We start from the raw sequence: 22817 nt of genomic DNA, 5'->3' as shown, positions 1-22817 counted from the left end.
CATGCTATGGCTGCGGACAGCTTGGATAGCGATCTAACTAGACAACATTCCCAATCAAGGTGAACACTCAAATTATCTAAACTATAGACCATAGCATTACACATATCAAAACAGAACGAACACAACAATAGAACTCCAAACAATGCTTATTTAACTAAGCTAATGCCCTTAACTTAGTAGCTTTTCAGCTTGCCGCAGGGCATTCTGGGTACCAAGAGCAATGCACGAGTATAGGCGATCTTACAGCATTGTGTAACACACTTCGGTTGTGGATAATATGTCCAGAAATAAATCCAAGTCACTCATTTAGTGGCAGAATCCATTGGCATGTCTACAAAATTATTTATATATATTATAAGTTTAGCTAGCTTGCAAATCCTGAGGATAGCCTACTGTAGCAGACCTTTCTATGTGACAACAGACAAGGGTGTTTTGTCCCTCGGGAGTTGCCGTAGGCTTGAAAGCATAACGTGAAATCGGTGAGGGCTGTTCGGATGGCGATGTCAAGAAGAGCAGTGGTAAAATACAAGTTATGAAAAGAGACCGCGTCCATGTCTTATTGTCCACACTATCATATACAATTATATATAAAACAAACTTACAAAGAGCTCGGTTAGACTACCGAAGTTGAATTAGTAATGTTGTTAGCGATGCTAGCGTTATTTTGCTAGCTAGCCTAGCCTATAACATTTCACTGGGTTTGCAGCTGTTTGATTAACTGAAATTATTATGAAATGTTATGTTCTACTAGCCATTTGCCTACTTTAGCAAGTCACTGTATTTCCAAGCCCTGATAGTGTAACTGAGAAAACAGTCATTCCTCTTTCAAGTAATAAGCCCCCGTTCAAGTGTTAAGCATAAAATTAGCTGCACGGTCAGTAGAGTTCTTGAGAGAAGCCACTTTTTTGTTCTAAAACCGGACTATAAGCCGCTTCGAAATATAAGCCGCACAAGCACAAGAAAACAACTGTAAAATCGGAGTACAAGCCGCGGCGTATTTTCCATAAAAAATACGGTATTGAAAAAATAATTATCTGCCTCTTGGCTTGATCTCTTCGCGTCACAGCCCCTTCCCTATTGTATGTGTTAGTTTTATTATTAGGGTTCCTATGGTGTATTATTATTCTAGTTCCATGGGCCCCTAGACCAGTAATGTAAAATGTTGAGAAATTTGGCATGTTGAAACTGCAGCACATTAGTAACTACCATACCAAACATGGTCCAAGTGAGACAATAGCTGGCACTACAGGCCACGCCCCAATTTGTCAATTTTCAAAGTGATGCCATTTGCAGCCCATAAGTCCCAAAATTCTTAAATTTAGTACATGCCTTATTTCTCATGAGGAACAAAAAAGCCTCAAGAACCTATAATGGACGCCATTTTGTATACAATTTTGTGTACAATAATGATTTGTCCAAAACTACACAAATCTCCTCATGAACCGTAGCTCCGATTGACTTGATTCTGGGTCCTACGTGTGTAGTATACATGTTTTTCTATAGGATGATAATAAATAAGGAATATATTTCAGAATTGCCAAATTATTAACATTTACTTGTTAGACCTGTTGCACATATTTCATGTGTCCATAAATAAGTGCCACATTGACCTAGGGACTTGATCTGTTCCACACACGAGAAAGACACTACAAAATGTTACCATGTGCGAAGGCAACTTCATATCTCCAAAAATTATTACATTAATGGAAATCTAATTTATTGCTAACGCTAAAATAATACTTTACACATCCGCCGGTCAAAAACGGATACTCTGATTCAATCACAAGTTAATATAAAGAGTCTTGACTATGTTTAGTACATCAATCTGAGAAATAGTTGAATGTAAGATGAAAAGTAGATTTATGGTGAATATTTAAAATATGCATGCTTGGGTAATTGCTAGGGCTTCTTCCAATGAACTGTATCCCTTGCTCCACAGCGTGCACACTCCAAATTCTTACAGATACATCTTGGCCCCTGACACACACGTAAGCTTAGGGAGACGCACAGACGTCCAAGGTTTTCTGAAAAGGGTGTGCTGACCAAGCCCCCACCCTCACTCCTTGGTCTTTAGTGAAGGCCCTTGTGGACCTTGGTGTTAAGCATTTCCGATTTTGTATGCAATGGTAAAAAGTTTTCCAAATTCTGAAATATTGAAAGTATAGGCCATGAGTAACTACCACACCACAAATGGCCCACCATTGCCCATAGGTGGCGCTACAGGCCACGCCCCAATTGTCAATCTTCAAATTGATGGCATTTCCACCCCATGAGTCTAAAATGTCTAAAACTTGCAATACATGCCTTATTTCTCATGGGAAACAGAACAGCCATTGGTGACCCATACAGTCCGCCATGTACGGTGTTAAATATCTTCTTATGAACCATGACTCCAATTGACTTAAAATTCGGTATGTGTAGGACACATATGTAGTTATGTTAGTTTGAGACCACAATAGCTATGGAAATGAGAAGGAATGCAATTCGGAGGGTGGCTTTGTCCACATACAATTTTTCTTGTTTGTTTATAATTTGAATATGAATGTGTACATAACAGTTAGTTCTAACCAAGTAGGTCTACTTTCATCGGACATTTAACAGACATTTAATTCATTTAGCAAGTTCTTTAACAGGTTTTTAATTGCATTGAAACAATGCAAAAGTATGGAGTCACACATAAACAGACCAAGAATCAGACTAGTGATCAACAGAACTATGCTAAATCATATGAGCAACTTGCAGTAAGTAAACAGGAATTACACTAGACAAAGATAGACGTTTCAAAAGCATGTTGAATCCAGGATTTGCAAGTTCATTGCATGTGCAAACTGTAGACTTACCTGCAGACTTTATAGAGTTCTACTTGCTCGGTTGGTATGGGAAGTAGGTGCTCCACCCTGCCACATCTGGAGAACAGTTAGTTCCAACCAAGTAGGTCTACTTTCATCGGACAAGAGGCATTCCATGAGTGCTGAAATTTGACGGCCTCAGACAGCATGAGTCTGCCACTGGGCCTTATGAAAAGGCTCTTATCTTGATTTGCAATGCAGCTAGGGGAGGTTCTAGACCATGGGGGGCCAAGCTGGGGCCAGTTGTACTGTTAGAGGGGCCAGTTATATTAAACATTATGGTTGTCATATCGTTTTCTTCATCGTTTCCATATCCATATCGTTTCTACAAGCAAAAACTGTGGCTCCCCAGAAATGTTTTATAGGAGTGGCAAAAAAGAGAAGCAGAAAAGTGCAACACCCTCCCACTACCATTATCTCTAATTCGCTCTCGGAAGTCTCATCTGTGTTGTATGTTTGCAAACTGCTATAGTACTGGCCTACACAAAAGTTATAAAGTAATTGGACTTGTGTGGGGAGGGTTTGACAAGTGTGATGACTGTATTCCTCCACAGATGCCATGGGCTTGGACATGGAGTTGGACCAGTTACTATTTACTTTGAAAGTCCCCAAAAACTGTGCAGAATGGGCAGAAAATATTAGATGGCATTGTATCAAGGCCCAATTGGAGAAGGAGCCATAGGATATTTACAATTGGAGTAGACCAATAGATCTGTTTTAAAAGTTCAGGGGTGTAATTTGTTGGATATAAAAGGTGGACTGTACATATCCTCAAAAGTTTGATAGAAACGCAAACTTTTATTATTGGATGAACTAGGCCATCATAGCTGCGTGAGTGGGAATCAAACACTGCATAACCATTGATGTTGAATACAGCCTTCTTGACAAATGGTTTTTCAAACCTAACAGGCCTCAAGACTACATTACTCTGTTGTACGAAGTTTCATCTTGATATGTGAAAAGATGACTGAAGTAAAGCTGTTTCAACTTTGTCCAAATCTGACCCATGCTAATACACCGGTGGTACAACCCTTTTTTCAATGAGCAACATCACTGACTGCCTCAGCACTTGATATGTTTCTGAAAGGATAGAGGCAACTTCATATCTCCAAAAATGATTACATTAAAGAAAATCTAATTTATTGCTAACGCTAAAATAATGCTTTACACATCCGCCGGTCAAAAACTGATACTCTGATTCAATCCCAAGTTCATATGAAGACTCTTGACAATGTTAAGTACACCAATCTGAGAAATAGTTGAATGTAAGATGAAAAGTAGATTTATTGTGAATATTTGAAATATGTATTCTTGACTAATTTCTAGGGCCCCTTCATATGACTGCCAAATTCTCACTGATACATGCAGGCCCCTGACACACACGCGAGCTTGGGGCGACACACACATCCCAAGCCTTCTGGCAAGGCTGTCCTGACCAAGCCCCCACCCCCCACTCCGGAGACAGTTGGTGACAGAGAGTTGCAGACCATATGTTAAACATAATAATGCGTTACGAGTCGAGTAAAAAATTGAGACTAAATGTGTAAATGGATGTTGAAACTCAGTGCTCTGAGTTGGTGCATGTCAGTTTAGCCAGAGGTAGCCTTTTAAAACTCTAGGTAAAAAAAAAAAATCTGATTTGATTGGAACTCTCTTTTATACATTTATAGTTGGATTTGACATTTAATTCATTTAGCAAGTTCTTTAACAGGTTGTTAATTGCATTGAAACAATGCAAAAGAGTCACACAAACAGACCAAAAAAGCAGACTAGTGATCGACAGAACAACTATGCTAAATCATATGAGCAAACGACTGTGGCTGGATTCGAACCTACAACCTTATACTTTGCAGGTCACCATCCCAGCCCAGTGAGCTATTCTCAGTGTTGTATATTGTCATGTTCAGTTACTGTATAAAAGAGTAAGCTGTTTCTCCTGTGGTAAGCGTTGTTAGATTCAGCCAAAGTTGAAACAGCTCTAATTCAATCATATTTTGACATACCAAGGTGAAATTGTTTATGGTACGTCAGAGTGATGTCATCTTGAACCCAATTAGGTTTGAAAAATCATCAGTCAAAATTAGATTACATTTATTGACACAAGGATATTGAGGCAATGTGGACATTTACATAAATACACCCCTTTCAGCCATTTTGTAATGCATTTCTTATTCCATGTCACCTTATATAAAGACATAAATTATACACATCTGTACAACATTTCAAGTCAATTGGAGCTTTGGTTTAAGAGGAGATGCATTTTGAAGATTTCCCCAAGTTTTCACTATACAGGAAAAATCCACCATGGCGGACCTTATGGGTCCTTGAGGCTTTTTTGTTCCCCATGACAAATGAGCCATGTACACCAAGTTTCAGAAGAATTGGAGCAATCGGGTGGAAACGCCATCACTTTGAAATCGGACTTTAGGGCGTGGCCTGTGGCGCCCCCTACAGTCGAATGTGTCCCATATTTGGTGTGGGGGTACCCACTCAGATGTACATTACATTACATTTAGTCATTTAGCAGACGCTCTTATCCAGAGCGACTTACAGTAAGTACAGGGACATTCCCCCGAGGCAAGTAGGGTGAAGTGCCTTGCCCAAGGACACAACGTCATTTGGCAGAGCCGGGGATCGAACCAGCAACCTTCTGATTACTAGCCCGATTCCCTAACCGCTCAGCCACCTGACTCCCTTGTAGTCAGGTGGCTGAGCGGTGTAAATGGAGCGGAGTAAATGGACACTGTAGAAGATCGAGAGTTAGACAACAAGAGAGCAAAACGACTTCATGTTTGGCCAACAATAAAAAGCTGAATGGGGATTTGAACTCATGAGCATAAGGTTACAAGTCAGTCTCTCTATCCTCTCTGCTACACACCAATTGTGGAGATTTTATGAAAAGAAAGGGCACACTATTAGCTTTGGTCAGCTTTGGGACAAAGGTTAAGAAACGGTTGACATTTCAATGTAAAATTTCATGAAATTGCGCATGGTACTTCAGAATGTCATCTTGAAGCTAGTAAGGTTTTGAAGCAAAGATATTGAGGCAATGTGGACATTTACATAAATACACCCCTTTCAGCCATTTTGTATTGCATTTCTTATTCCATTTCACCCTATATAAAGACATCTGCCCACACACTATCCCCATCCATGCTGTTTCCCTCTCTCCCAGCGCAGGTCACGCCAAGGCAGAAATGCTGCGGCAGCCGCAAGAGGTTTAGAAGTAGCCCAAAAACACCTCCCACATTTTAACCGCAACACTGTTCTCAAACTTGACCAAAAACAGCAGTTACTGAAAATCTTCTTAAGTAGATCTCATTCAAGAATCTCAGTCAATCCACAACCCTTTGAGGAGTACGATCACACCTGTGTGATCAGTTCTGGGTGGGCCCTGGAGAGTACGATCACACAGGTGTGATTAGAACGCGTCCTTAGAATGCCCAGTTTGGCTTATTACGTAACAATAAAGCCTTCAGCAGTAGCCTACGTGTATATTATAAACATAAGTCTCAATGTACTGTATATTTTGCAAAAGTATACCTTTATTATCCATATGTAAACGTTCAGACAATTTAGTTAGCTAATGTTAGCTAACAGCTAACCAAAAATAACTCACGCTTTACTCACGTCACCTAGTAAACCATAGTATTATACGTTTTCCTTGACTTGGCTATCACTTTCAACACATTTTACCTATTGTATAACCAACCAGAGATCGAAATAATAGATATACATTCACAAATATGCATCTAAAACATCCGACAATCGTCTTGTCTTTCGTCTCGTTTACATGCGGCCATCTTGGATTTGTTTGTGTTCCGGCAACAAAGATGAACTTTGATGATGTCCCACTTGACCCCATACACCTCAGTATTTTCTCGTGAGAAGAGTAGGTTATCTCGTTGACCCTTTGACACCCACAATGCATTGAGTACTGATCAAAACAAAAAACATGGCAGCCTACGTTATCGGTATTAGCCAAGTTAGCTTCTCGACAGCTACACTACGATAACATAACATATCCATTCACTGTGGATTCACTTGTGTGAATATTTGAAAATCGGAACAGTAATTACAGTGCTAAGTTATTTTAATACATATTTTAATAAGTTGAAAAACCCACACCAACACGTCTCAATTCTTACCACAGTATCCTTTTACTCGTTTCATGTACATGTCCAGGAAAGGGTACAATCTTGTCATTGTCACGTTACATATCAAGGAATATCATTAGCACACAGCTATAAAAAATATCACATCAACATTATTTAAAACCTTGATGCTGTGCAGGGGTAGGCAAAGCTTCCGTCAACATATCGGCAAAAAGGTACATCATGTTTGAGTTGGCTATATTTAGGACATGATCCTTTACAAAGGATCCACTATGGACATCCAGGATCATGGGCTTGGGATTTCTGGATCTGTTGTCATGACAAGTCAACTGGCATTTATTGTCTTCAGATACTGTGGCATCACGAGAGGACGTGTTGTAGAGGGGTGGTACGTTTCCCTCTGCGAATGGCTACCATGCCACAAGATGGCTGACGCAAGAACTACACCTCCCAGAATGCACCACGCCGACAGCTGCAAATTTCTCAGTCCTCTGATTGAGGCAGGAGCAGGTGGGGGAGGACAAAAGGCTCGATACAGAGACCAAGAAGAAGAGAGCGTACCTGGCATAAGCAGAGGTCGGTGCCAGACTTCTGAGGGTTTGATACTTGGTAGGATCCAAGGCGCGGAGCAACGTTTTGTGTTTGATCGAACTTTTTGTTTTGCTTCCTGACCTGTTTTTGGTAAATAAACCAGTTACTTTTGTTTGAACCCAGTTTAGCCTGCTCTGTCCGGTTTTTATGCACTGCCCTACACCCCGCATCGGGGTCTAGCCTCTCATGATACCACAATACTTACAGTACACAATGAAACGAAACAACGTTCTTCCAGGACCTAGACATAACCTAGACAACTACAACAACTGCGTGGAATTAGGTCAATAAATATGGTCCAATAAGACAAGATGAAATTTGTGACAAATGCCTTAAGACACCAAGAAGTGGGGATATTGTGAATGTGAACAAGTAGGCTAGTGCAAGGGAAACTGAATGTAAACATAACATACTAATACCATAATATGTGGACATCAGTTATTGAGGTAGCAGCCAAATGCAAAAATACTGAGTGGAGTCTGATGATGTACAGGAGCGTGTGGGGTGCATGGGTTTGTCCACAATGCGTGTAGCTTTGCGGAGGCAGCGTTATATATAGATGTTTGTGAGGGAGGGAAGAGAGACCCCGACTATCTTCTCGGCAGTCATCACTATCCTCTGCAGAGTTGCGGTTCGAAGCGGTGCAGTTTCCAAACCAGGCCGTGAGGCAACTCCTCGGGATGCTCTTTATAGTCCCTCTATGCAATGTGGTGAGGATGTGGGATGGGAGATGGGCTTTCAGCCGCTGCTGGTACACCAAGGAATTAAGTGCTCGACAGTCTAGTTGATGTTCAGCAGGGAATAGTCGCTTTGTGCTGACCTTACTTGCTCAACACCTGAGAGAAGGCAGCAGATTTGTACAGCAGCGCAACCATCTTTCAACATTTTCTGTCTTGCTCTCCTGTGCGGGACAACATTCACATTCACCTGTAAAATTAGAAAGGGAGATGTTTAATATATAGAAAACGGTCAACAGCAGGCAGTCAAGTGGTATGACAAGAGGTGTGTTCACTACCCTATGAAACATTACAGTCATACATTACTGTCTTGTCATTTCAATAGGTTGTTATATTGAATAAGCATAAAGTCTGGTTTATTCTACATGTCGTCCATCAAGTAGCCCATAGATTTTCCAAACAAATTACACTTGCCTCTCATTTTTGCAATACTTGAACTGTGGCCTGACAATAAATGAGGAATAATAAATGTTCTATCAACACGGAAATGAATGGCAGTAGATGGTAGCAAGAGATCACAAAACCTAGCCATCAATTTAGAATGGATGTCTGCATTATTGTGTTTGCTCTAATTAGACTAAACATAGCAAGTTACGAGCTAGCTAGCAAAAACATCAGATCGTGGAAAACAACAAGTCATGCTTTCATCTCAATATCATGTCACAGGTATGTGTATAATTTGTGGTTATAAATAATCTACTAACCAGAAAGGTTTTCCCAGAAAAGTAGAAGCCAACCAAAAAGGTTTGAAGGTATCCAAGCTGCATGAGTTTGCTTGATCGCCTTTCGTCAAGGGGTCTGGGAGTCATTCTCCAGTCTCGCCTATGGCTCGCATGGTTGACAATCAGCAGTTGTTGCTAATTTACTAGGCTATGTTACGTTGTTTGTGTGGTCGGATTATAATGAGTACAAAATAATGCAGGTGCATCCAGTCAGACTAATGAGCTAGGATTGTAATGCATCGTTTCATTCTTGTTTTGCTGGTTTCCAGTAACTTATTTTGAGAACACGGTCTGGTTGCCAACTCCGTAGGTTTACGAGATGGAAGAGAGAACACAACGATGTATAGCAATCAAGTTAGACTGACTGGGTGTATCTGAATTATTTTGTATTCGTTATAATCCGACCACACAAACAACGTAACATAGCCTAGTAAATTAGCAACAGCTAACTTGTTGATTGACACTTACTACACTACGAGCTAGCTAGTTTGACAAAAACATCACCTTGTGAAATACAATACAATACAATGCTTTCATCTCAGTATCGTGCAAAATATATGGGTGGTATAATTAGAATTATACAAGTACTTCTGGCATCAGAATAATAGCCAAAATATTAGAGTAGTCATGTGGGCAACTGGGCTAGGGCAGAGCTCATGTTCAGCTGCTTGCAAGAATAGCCTGTGACAGTACATTAGCCGACTTTCTGGTCCCATTAAACTACACAACTTGCACAATCAGGGTGACCAAAAAGATTATATTAACTAACAAACAATAACATTACTAACATCTAACTGAACAAACACAAAAACTGAAATCCCTCGCACGGCTGTTGTAACCAAACTGTTTTCCACAAGTCTTTGCGTTTTTTTGACATGCCACACTGCATGCTGGGTACCCAAGGGCGCTGACGCTGATTATCTAGCTGTGCCCCGACTGCGTGATTTGAGTGTTACGGCCAATTTATACTACTCCGACTCCGTTACGGACAGACGGACGGAGTCGGACGGATTCGTTGAATTTATAGTACTCCGAAGACTGTGGGTGCTGAAAACAATTCACCGCCAGAAAAGTAGGTGGAGCAATGTTTGAGCAGCCTGCCACATGACGTCTTTGTGTGTGGAACCAATTGTGGACCAATCACAGCCAAGGGGTATCCGTAAAATGACGGACTAGCGGACGGATAGTCAGGAAAATCAGGAGGTGCACGTAGAGCTCTCCGAGGGGGCTCGGAGAGGGCGTTCCTCATCGGAGAGGGCGTCCCCTGTGTCCGTCTCCGTGAAAATTGAGTAATATAATTCGGCCTTTAGGGGTCTGTGTTGCTCTCAGCATCCTCTGTTATGCTCAGTTGTGAAAAATGAAGCTTTTTTCCATCTACAATTGATACAGACATTGATACAAATGCAGTGGCAATATTTGAACTTGAATCCAAATGTGTTGGAGACCCATGCAAAGTCACTCAAAACACTGGTCGATTCCAGGCTCTGGCAAGAGTATTTAGCGCTAAGCTGGTCAATATACATATCTGACCAAAGACCAAAGGGAGTCAGATGGCTGAGCGGTTAGGGAGTCGGGCTATTAATCAGAAGGTTGTTGGTTCGATTCCTGGCTGTGCCAAATTACGTTGTGTCCTTGGGCAAGGCACTTTACCCTACTTGCCTCGGGGAGAATGTCCCTGTACTTACTGTAAGTCGCTCTGGATAAGAGCGTCTGCTAAATGACTAAATGTAAATGTAAGACCAGCTCGACCTTTGCCTGTAATCAGCGATTCTGACTGTCAGAGACCTTTAAATAGGCTGACCGAGTGAAACTAGCCTGGCTAACGTAAGTCGCTTTCTCAGGCAAATGACGAATGAAACTAGCCTGGCTCTGCCCTCCTACATCCTAAATACTAAATTTTGATTTTGCTTCTGTACTAGGTCTGGGAATTCGGCACATATGACGGTTTTCTCAAATCATTTTTTTGTAGGGCCAATCAGCGAACAGAGGGAGTGGCTGAGAACGATGATGTTGATGTTGTGTGCTAGTTTGAGTTGTAGTTCAGTAACGGTAGCAGAGAAAGATGCGAGCGAAGCCATTCATTTGGTCCGTTGTGGCAACGCTGCCGAATATCCAAAAGTTAAAGCCGGAGCAAGAACAATCTTTGCTAAGTTTTGTTGGTGGCCATGATGATGATCCCCACGGGGTTCGGGAAAAGTTAGATTTTCCAGCTACGGCAGCTAGCTCCGTTACAGTAGTGGTGAAGGAGTTGGCTAAGGCGAACGCTAGCGATTGGTTGTGGCAGATCAGAGTGGCTATAGGCAGATCCAATAGTTTTAAACTTCAACAGAGTACCCGCCTTCAAGGAAGTTAACGCTTGTCAATGGAGCGATCCCAGACCCTCTGTACAAATGAAATGTACTAGGGTCTGGTTAGGACCAAGCTAGAATGAAACAGGATTGCTTTGAAAAATCCTAGATACTGGCTATCTTTAGCAGGCTATTGTCTACAAAAAGCAGTCCTCCCTGACGTTTTTGGAGTAGAATTGAGCGAAATACAGTCACTGCCAGTGAGCGAACCAAGTCTGACTCTGAGGCTCACGTCCAAAAAATGCACTCTCACTCAAATTGCAAGTTTTCCACAAATCACAAAAATAATAGGACCATCTAGCTAAAAGCACAATTTCCACATTTCTTGAGGCTGCCCTGCCCTTTTTGGGGGTAGAATTAAAAAAAAATCTCCTAAATGCTGCCCTCCTCTACCTTTTTGGTGAAGAATTCACCGAGATGCTAAATGATTCACTAATTATAAACACAGAGGAAAAAAGATAGCTACTTTTCGAGTTTGGTTTTCCGTCACTTCAAACTCATGATCTAAAGATCTGAAAGTGCTCAAACCTTCACCATAATTCAAGAGTAGTGTACTTTCACGAACTCTATCATTGATTCTCGCTTAAAATGTGTAAAAATAATAGAAATTACTTACCGAACATGGCTGCCTCCAACACGGCTATCAGGCTTTTTTGTTGTTCCCCATGAGAAATAAGGCATGTCTACCAATGTAAAGGCATTTTGGAGTAATGGGGCGCTGGGGAAATGATGTAGACTTTGGGCGTGGCTTATAGCGCCACCTATGGGCGTACTTGGGCCACTAGCTGTGTGGGAGTGAGTTACCTGTTGTATCATTGGGCCAAATTGGAAAAAATCGGGTCAAGGACTTTTTGAGCCATTTAGCGGAGAAGAGGAAAAATAATAATAAATATAGCTGCAGGCAGCAATGGCGGGTTCCTCCTCAACATTGCAAACCATTACAAAATTGACATGACACAGACATGTATTTCATACATGTACACAACATTGAAAATTGGATCAATGGCCGATTTCAAGGCATTTTTTTTTATTCTTCACAAATTGTCACTGTAGAGACAAATCCATACTGCTGACATTGGCCGCGTTTCCCAAATTCGATCGTTCTTAAGGACTTAAGAAGGCTCTTAAGAAGGGTTTGGCTAAGAAGGAGCGCTAAAATAGGGGTGTTTCCCAGACGCGTTCTTAACTGCCTTCTTAAGATCCCGCCAAAGAAGCTTCTTAAGAAGCTCTTAATGGGAGCTGTCCACCGCCGTGGTGCTGAAACTAAATCAATCGATGCCAGGCAAATCGATCACCCACCACTTTATCAGCGCATAAATCACACACAACACCCTGTGGTCCCCACACACAGGTGCAATTAGGCGGGCGCGCGTGTGTGTGATCACAGCTAACAGGTGTATCCAAGTAGTAATCAAGCCCATTAACGCATATATACCCCCCTGTGGCTAGGCACACACATGTGAGAATGGAAACGAAATAGGTCACCCTCGTTTACCGCAGAGGAGATGGCCGTATTAGTGGACGAGGTCTGGCAGCACCGTGATGTGTTATTTGGGGGAACAAAGGGCAAAAAAAACATAGCATTAAAGAACCGAATTTGGTAGGCCATAGCCCAAAAGATGTCCCCCTCTAGTCCCTGTGGTCTGCGAGACTGGGGTGCTGTAAGAAAGAAGTGGCAGGAGTTCCAAAGCCAAACCAAAAAAAAAAGTGCAAAGGTGAGGCGAGAGAGCATGGGCACGGGTGGTGGCGCACCTGGTGCTACAACCCTCACTCCGGACGAGGAAAAAGTCCTTTCCATAATTGGAAAAACGGCCTCTGAAGGCATTAGTGGGGACATCGATTTTCTGGGGGACGAGGGCGTCTCAGAAAACAGCGAGGGCGAGGAGGAGGACGAGGAGCCATCTGGGAGCAGAGCGGCGACATACACGTCCCCAGGAGAGGACGACCCCCCACAACCGAGCCCTGTCCCCGCGCGCCAACCAGCAGGGCCCGGTGTCTGCATGCGGGGAGGCTTAACAGGGCGGCCCCCCATAATGACCTGCACCTGCAGCGAGACGCTGGTGCGTCTTGAGAGGGAGAAACTGGCGGTGCTGCGGGGGATAGAGGGCCAACTGGAGAGACAGACTGCCCTCCAGGAGGAGATGGTGCAGATCAAACGCCAGAAGTTGGAGCTGCACCGGAGACAGCTGGCACTTGCCGAGGCGCAGTTCAACCGTCCCTCCATCTCGGTCCCAATAATTCTCCCCCAGGATAGAGGTAAGGGGCATTTCTATTTTTGAATTTCACTAATCAATCTCCCTTCATTGCAGGTGATGCAGATGCAGACGCCCAGTAACGACAGCGGTGCCACTGCTTTTTGTTTCTCTTAGTTTTTTTTATAAACTACTTTTCCCTTGTGTGATGGTAGTGGGTTTAATGGTGGGAGTAGGGTGGTGCTGATATCAGTGCTTGGTGACTGGTAATGACGAGGTAGGGGCTGATAGACATCAAAAGAGATTCACAAGCTCCTCTCTGGTCTGGACACCAGCTTGGTTGAGTGCTGCTCGGGATTCGCGGGGGGCGGGGTTGGGGGCTTCGTCTTCCGATGTTTCCCCATCTTCATCCGAAGGGAAGCGGCTTATCTGCTCCAACACGCACTGCTATGTTGTGCAGCATGGCTGTGACAACAATCACAGTCACGAGGTAACTCCGGAGAGGGTAGCCACTGTCCCCGAGGAAGATGCTCCTGCCGAACTCTCCTCTGCCAGCCTTCTGCCCCACAGCTGAGTTAGCCCACACAAAGCTGTCGTGTGTGCCTCCTGGCCACCTGGCAACGATGTCTGTGATGAGGCCATCGTGGTCCACCGCCACCTGAGTGTTGATGGCATCGTAATGTTTCCTCCCAATCCAGCACGGATCCACCAGGAAGGGATTGTGGATTGGGATCAGTGTGCCATCCACGACACCAATCACCCGGGGGATCCCAGCCATGGCATGAAATCCACGGTGGACCTGGCGGACCTTGTCCCGTGTGGTGGGCATTTTGATGTGTGTCCGGGCATGGCGCAGGAGGATCGGTGTCATGGCTGCCACACTCCGTGAAACCGATGCCTTGCTGAGGCTGGTGCCGTCCCCCACCACCTCCAGGAAGCTCCCCACAGCGCGGCCAGGAGCTGCACCTCCGGGCTGAGGGCAAAATTGCAGCGGGTTGCCCTCCAGATGTGTGGTGACACTAGCGTGACGAGGCGTTGGAGAACGGGGAAGCCGGTACTTGGACTGGACAGCCCGGTCCGACAGCACATTAAGTGGGGAGAAGTGCTGACGCACATAGGCATTTATGTAAACCATCTGGCTTCGCGCACGGCGACGCTGTTGGTTAGCAGCGAGAATATGCTGTATTGCAGCCATGGTGTCTCACATGCGTGGACTTCAGCAACGCCTTTATATAGACTAGCAGGTGGAGCCTCTCTTGATGAGGTTCCAGCCGAGTTCAATTACACCTGTCAGTTTCCCTGATATCTGTGAAATACCACAGTACCAAATACCAAACTCATATGCAGATGCCGAATGTGTGTGAAAACGTAATGAGTGATAGTAATGATGATTCATTTTTGTTATTGTTAGTATTATTATTATTGGGTGTGCTTTGCCTTCGGCAAGGGCACAACCTTTGTTCTCTCACATATATATTATTATTATTATTATTATTTTTATTTCTTTTTGCCCCCCTAAATCTTCGTCAATATTTGGCCTACATAGACAACCTAGGTGTCAAAAGTTTCGTCTTTGTAGCGATTGAGTTGCTTGTATTTTTATTTACGTTCCGTTGCATGGTTTAGGCTCAAGTTAAGTTTTTGTGGCAAAAAGTGAAGCTAACGGTGGCTAATTTGCTAGCCACAGTCACTGACGTTACTAACGTCACTAACGTCACAAAAACACGCGTTAACTTGGGGGATAGCTAGGCTAACTATAGCTTTACTGCAAGGCAGCTGCAGAAACGCCACAAGCAAAGAGGCCAGGGTGATAACTATTTACTCATTTTACTTTGTGATGTGAAACACTATTGTGAAATGTAATGTACAATATTAGCTGATATTATTAAGGAAGTAGGCCCACATCTACTTTCGGAAACGGTAGTCTACGATTTCACTGAAGCATTAAGATGACATTAGCCTCTGTTGCCCGGGCAACACATACTACAGTGGTCTATGATGCATCTGTTTTCGATCGTTAAAATAAACATTTCTCACAAATACATTTTCGTTGTAGGATTTATTATGACATTACATTACAAGTAAACGATTTGTTGGTGAAATTATCATTACCTGTGGTTTCAAACCAGTGTTGCTCACTGCAACGGTGTAGCCTACGCGAGACACACGACAAAAACATCTACACAGCTGTTTAGGAAGTCAAACGGCAACAGAACATGTTTGGCACTCCCCTTACTTAAATCAAAAGTCTTTCAATAGGTGAAACTATCTGACTACTAACCTGAACTTCATTGCCACTGCCACAGCCTAAACTTTGTCAATCTGTTCATGAAAATAATTAATTTCAGCCTAAACCGTACAACGGAACGTTAAATCGAATTCGACCAACCAAGATGAACACAGCAGTAGTCTAGTACTGTACTGTAGTAGTAGAATTTACCGGGGCAGCTTCTCCACACAGGGCTATATCGCATTTTGCGTTGTTACTGACAATGATCGCTACCAGTGAGCTTTTTATGAATGAGCGATTTTCCACTAAATAAATGTCAAGCTTATTTACGTTTTTGGGGGCATATTTTCAGTTAGCAGATGGTACTGTTTGAATCGCGATTCCATCTTCTACTGCTGGTAACGTCATAAAATAATCTTCAAAGGGGGTTCTTTATCGATGAATGAATGCAATATGAGTAGGCTAAATGCCTGAAAATATCACGAAAAGGGAAAAACTTAAAAGGACGTTTAAGTCATAGAGATTAGGTCAATTTTTACACCGGTCTGCCAAATTTATTCGTTTTGATTCAACTATGAGGCTGCCTCTTGCAGGGGAAATGAGAAGACATCTATTTCATTCTACACGTCACTCGTATTTTGAGTTGTAAATGAGCAGCGAAAAAAAAGAGGTGCTATTAAATCTATGTAATCTTTATAAATAATAAGTATGCATTTTTATATAAAATATACAGAAATATCAGTTGTAAAAATGTCATTAAAAAACGGACCCCCCGTGCAACCGACGCAAGCAAGCACACCCTACAATTTCACCAGAAATTGTACCCTCTCTAGTTGGGTGTGCTTTGCCTTCAGCAAGGGCACAACCTTTGTTCTCTCACATATATATTATTATTATTATTCTTTTTGCCCCCCTAAAACTCAGTCAATATTTGCCCTACATAGACAACCTAGGTGTCAAAAGTTTAGTTTTGGTAGCAATTGAGTTGCTTCTATCGGGATTTACGTTCCGTTGCACGGTTTAAGTAGAAATTAAGTTTTTGTGGCGTTTTTGTGACGCTAACGGTGGCTAACTTGCTAGCCACAGTCAATGACGCTACTTACGTCACTAACGTCATGAAAACTCGCGTGACTACCTCTAGCAGAACATTAGTTTAGCAGCTCGTTAACTTCTGGGAGATAGCTAAGCTAACTGCTTTACTGCAAGGCAGCTGCAGAAAAGCCACAAGCAAAGAGGCCAGGGTGATAACTATTTACTCATTTTACTTTGTAATATGACAGACAATTGTGATGTGGAATGTACTATATAAGCTGATATTGTTAAGGAAGTACATCTACTTTCGGAAACAGTAGTCTACTATTTCACTGAAGTATTAGCATCATGACGTTAGCCTCTGTTGCCCGGGCAACACATACTACAGTGGTCTATGATGCATCTGTTTTCAATCGTTAAAATAAACATTCCTCACAAATACATTTTCGTTGTAGGATTTATTATGACATTAGATTACAAGTAAACGATTTGTGGGTGAAATTATAATTACCTGTGGTTTCAAACCAGTGTAGCTCACTGCAACGCTGTAGCCTACACTACAAAAACATCTACACAGCTGTTTAGGAAGTCAAACGGCGACAGAACATGTTCGGCACTCCCCTTACTTAAATCAAAAGTCTATCTAACTACTAACCTTAACTTCATTGCCACAGCCTAAACTTTGTCAATCTGTTCATGAAAATAATTAATTTCATCCTAAACCGTGTGATGTTGAGATACGCTGTCTGCGTAGTGACGTAAGCACTGACTAGTGGACAAAGTTAGTGCAATTCCAGCAGATGTATGAAGCAGATGCATGCAAGTGATGTCCGTCAGTAAAGCATCCAAATCAATCTAACTGTCTTGTTATTGAACAAACCACAATCGACACACGGAAACATTACAGTGGCGACGAGGATTCAAATGGATATTCGCGTGAAGAATATTTAAAAAGGAAAGGAGAAAAACCGATGCCGAACAGTCAACTCGCAACGTGAGTTTGAAAGCTAAAGGCTAGCCAACCAGTTAATAACGTACAGTGAATGTTAAGAAACTAGCAACGTAAAAATGATGAACTCCGCCATAAGCCATGCTGCTATTCTGCCGTTCGATACGGAGATTGATCCAACTTCAGTCGGAACGAGATGGAGTAAGTGGATCCAACGCTTTGAAAACTTTCTAGTTGCAATGAACATTATGAATGATGGAAGGAAAAGGGCGCTTCTTTTGCACTTAGCTGGGGAACGTGTTCATGACATATACGACACACTTGCCGGTGAAGATGATGATTTTGAAACAACAAAAACGAAACTGGATGGATACTTCACCCCAAAGAAAAACACTCTATCTTGTGTACAAGTTTAGAAAAGCCGCACAGGAACAAGGAGAAAATCTGGACACATATCACACGAGGTTACGCATGCTTTCCAGAGACTGTGAGTTTGCCGATGTGGACAGTGAGATAAAAGCCCAGCTCATCCAAAGCTGCACTTCCTCAAGACTCCGCCGGAGGGCGCTAAGAGAACCTGAAATGACGCTGGAAACTGCTGAATTTTGGGAGAACGCTAGAAATATCAGAGCAGCAGGCAGATGGCATTGAACAAGGTACATCCACTGCTGTCAACGCAATTGAACACAAATATAAACCACAAATGAATGATCAGAGGGGAAACAAAAATGCAAACAAAGACACACAATGCAGAAACTGTGGAGGGAGATATCCTCACAGAGGAGATTGTCCAGCAAAAGGCAAGGACTGCAATGTATGTGGAAAACCAAACCATTTAGCAAAGGTGTGCACGTCTACCCAAAGAAAATCAGCTCAAGACAGAAAGGTACGTCATGATCATAACAAAGACACCACATATGGACAACAGAAAAGCACAAGACGTGTAAATGGAGTGACTGCATCAGAGTGTGGTACACAAAGGGACTCATCAAGCAGTGATGATCAGTATGTGTTTTCAGTTAATGGTGAAGCCTGCCCCAAACACCCCAGAACATCTATACTGCTCAATGACATGCAAGTTGAAGTGTTGATCGACTCTGGAGCAGCAGTTAACATAATCAGTGAAAACATATACAATATGCTCTGGCCACTGACAGAAATGAAGGTTGCCAATATCAAAATATTTTCAAATGGATCCAAACATGCTTTGCCTATTATGGGTGTTTTTGAGTGCTCTGTGAAAGCAAAGGACAGAAACACACAGGCAACTTTCTATGTGCTGAAGGGCAGTGGACACTCTTTTGAGCTATGACACAGCTAGCAAGCTTGGCCTAATACAGATTATCAATGCAGTGGACCCCACCATTAGGAGTGTCTCAGACGAGTTGATTGACAGTCATCCTGAACTGTTCACTGGTATAGGCAAGCTCAAAGATTTCCGTGTGAAGCTACACATCAATCCTGAGGTACAGCCAACGTGTCAACCACACAGAAGGGTTCCTTTCCACGTCCGACAGAAGGTCGAAGAAGAACTACGAAAGCTGGAAGAAGACGACATAATTGAACGAGTGACCGGGCCAACACCCTGGGTTTCTGCAATTGTTACCCCGCCGAAGCCTAAGGACCCCGATCAAGTACGGATCTGTGTTGACATGCGTCAAGCAAATGTGGCAATACAACGTGAACGTCACCTCACGCCCACAATGGACGACGTGATCCATGAGCTAAACGGGGCACGGGTATTTTCAAAATTAGATCTCAACAAAGGCTACCATCAGCTAGAGCTGCATCCGGATAGCCGATACATCACAACCTTTACAACTCACCTGGGCCTGAGACGGTATAAAAGACTGAGTTTCGGCATATCATCAGCTGCTGAGGTCTTCCAGAACACCATTTGCCAGGTATTGCACGGCATCCCTGGTGTCAAGAATTTAAGCGATGACATCATTGTGTACGGCTCATCACAAAAAGCCCATGACGATGCCTTGCGAGCAGTCTTTTCCAGACTCAAAGAATGTGGCCTCACATTGAATCGCAACAAGTGCGAGCTTAACAAGCAACGACTGGAATTCTTTGGCTTTATCTTTTCAGCTGATGGCATCTCAGCTGATCCTCGCAAAGTGGCAGCCATACATAAAGCATCAGATCCCAAAGACCCTGCCGAAATCAGAAGCCTTCTCGGTATGGCAAACTATTGCTCCAGATTTATTAAAGACTTCTCCACCATCACTGCACCACTCAGGGAGCTCACCAAGAAAGGAGCACCTTGGAATTGGGGTGCTGAGCATTCAGCTGCACTACAGACACTCAAGGAGCGTCTCACCAGCGACACTACCATGTCCTATTTTGACCCGAAAAAGGACACTGAACTCGTTGTGGATGCCAGCCCATGTGGTTTGGGTGCGATTCTTTGTCAAACAGACAAGGGAGAGAAGCATGTCATAGCGTATGCCAGTCGGGCACTGACAGATGTTGAAAGGCGCTACTCACAGACAGAGCGCGAGGCCCTAGCGATCATCTGGAGCTGTGAGCACTTCCACCTATACCTCTACGGTAATGAGGTTACTCTTGTGACTGACCACAAGCCATTGGAGCTGATATGGAATAACCCAAAGTCAAAGCCACCTGCTCGGATAGAGCGATGGGGACTCCGACTCCAACCATACGACTTCAAGATTATGTACAGAAAGGGGGCAGACAACCCTGCTGATTACATGTCTCGACATCCAATACCAATTCAGACATCCGGGAGCACAAGAGCCTCCAAGATTGCAGAAGAATATGTCAACTTCATATCACTGCTGGCTACACCGAAGGCAATGATTCTTGACCACATCAAAGCAGAGACACTGAAAGACGGCACTCTGCAACAGGTCAGTGCACACATTAACCCTCGTGCTGCCTTCGGGTCACATGACCCAAAGGTTCATAACGAACCATCGTTGTGTTTACCCAATTTTACCCAATACAAAAACAAATACAAATAATTTTCTTTTAACCTTTGCAATGTGGGGGGTCTGAGACAGCCCAACGGTTAAAAGAAAATGCTTCACTTTTTTTTTTATGCGGTAAAGTTGTCGCAATACGACGGCGGGTCACAATGACTGATGGGTCAGAATGACCCGAAGATAACACAAGGGTTAAGAACAATTCGTGGCACACCATTACTGACAATGCACCGCAAGCTGCTACACTTCAGCAGTACAAACATGTCAGAAGTGAACTCACACTGTCAGCAAGTGAGGACTTAATACTCAGAGGCTGTAGGATTGTGATACCCTCATCTCTGCAACACCATGTCCTGGAACTTGCCCATGAAGGCCATCAAGGCATTGCCAAGACAAAGGTCCTGCTCAGAGAGAAAGTGTGGTTTCCAGGCATTGATCAGCGAGCAGAGGCACTTATCAGAAACTTTCTAGCCTGTCAGGCCAACACTCCAGTCACCAGGACTGAGCCACTAAAAATGTCCAATCTACCTGAATCACCATGGCATTCAGTAAGTGCAGATTTCTATGGACCTCTCCCATCTGGAGAATATCTGATGGTGATTGTAGATGACTACACACGTTATCCAGTAGTGGATATTCTGCACTCCATTTCATCCAGTGTCGTGATACCACGCATGGACAACATCTTCTCAATGTTCGGGATACCACACGTTGTGAAGACAGATAATGGACCACCATTCAGTGGTTCCCAGTTTTCCCAGTTTGCTCAACACATGGGATTCCATCACAGAAAAATAACACCGCTCTGGCCACAGGCCAATGCAACAGCAGAAAGATTCATGCGTACGATTGGGAAAGTGATTCGGATCGCCCCAATGCAAGGTATCCCATGGAAGCAACAAATGAACATCTTCTTACGTGAATACAGAGCTACACCACACTGCACGACAGGAAGATCTCCTGCAGAGTTGATGTTCCAACGACGTTTGAACACTAAGATACCATCAGCCTACTCAACAGTCATTAGTGCTGACAAAGAAGTGCGTAACAGGGACACTGAGGCAAAAGCTAAAATGAAGATCCGTTCTGATGAGCGACGACACGCAGTACCATCTCACATCAAGCCAGGTGACAATGTGCTTTGTCGTCAAGTGAGACAGAACAAGCTGACAACACCGTACAGCAAGGAACCCTCATCAATGTGAAAGGCTCCATGGTGACAGCAGAACGGAATGGCTATACCATCACCAGGAACAGCTCGTTCTTCAAGAAGATCCATCCCATGACGCAGCAAGACCAACTGCCATCACCCGACTACGACCTGGATCCTGATCCTGATGATGGCAATGATCAACCAGAACCAGCACCAACACAGCCTAGATATCCAGTCAGGCAACATAGGCACCCTCCAACCTATTTGCGTGACTATGAATAGACTGTCTAGAGTTCATGGAGATATGCGAAGAAAACATATCCTTTCAATATCCTGTTTCGCCAGTTTATGTTTATGAATGCATATGATATGTTCTGTATCTCCAAGTGTATGCAATGTGAAATGTGGTGCTGATGTTTTGTGTGTCCCCACTTAGGCAACAATTCTCAGTTTGCCAGAATAGTTTGATCATATATGGAATTGTGTTTATGTCCATTGATAGACAGGTTGTCCAAAAAAAAAAAAAGAGTGATGTGATGTTGAGATACGCTGTCTGCGTAGTGACGTAAGCACTGACTAGTGGACAAAGTTAGTGCAATTCCAGCAGATGTATGAAGCGGATGCATGCAAGTGATGTCCGTCAGTAAAGCATCCAAATCAATCTAACTGTCTTGTTATTGAACAAACCACAATCGACACACGGAAACATTACAAACCGTACAACGGAACGTTAAATCCAATTCAACCAACGCAATCGCTACCAAGACGAACACAGCAGTAGTCTAGTAGGCTACTGTACCGTAGTAGTACAATTTACCGGGGCAGCTTCTCCACACAGGGCTACATCGCATTTTGCGTTGTTACTGACAATGATCGCTACCAGTGAGCTTTTTATGAATGAGCGATTTTCCACTAAATAAATGTGAAGCTTATTTACGTTTTGGGGGG

This window comes from Osmerus eperlanus, chromosome 3 (genome assembly GCF_963692335.1).
Source record: "Osmerus eperlanus chromosome 3, fOsmEpe2.1, whole genome shotgun sequence".
Taxonomy (NCBI): Eukaryota; Metazoa; Chordata; class Actinopteri; order Osmeriformes; family Osmeridae; genus Osmerus; species Osmerus eperlanus.
The sequence above is the reverse complement of the archived record's forward strand: the minus strand, read 5'-3'. Positions refer to the sequence as shown.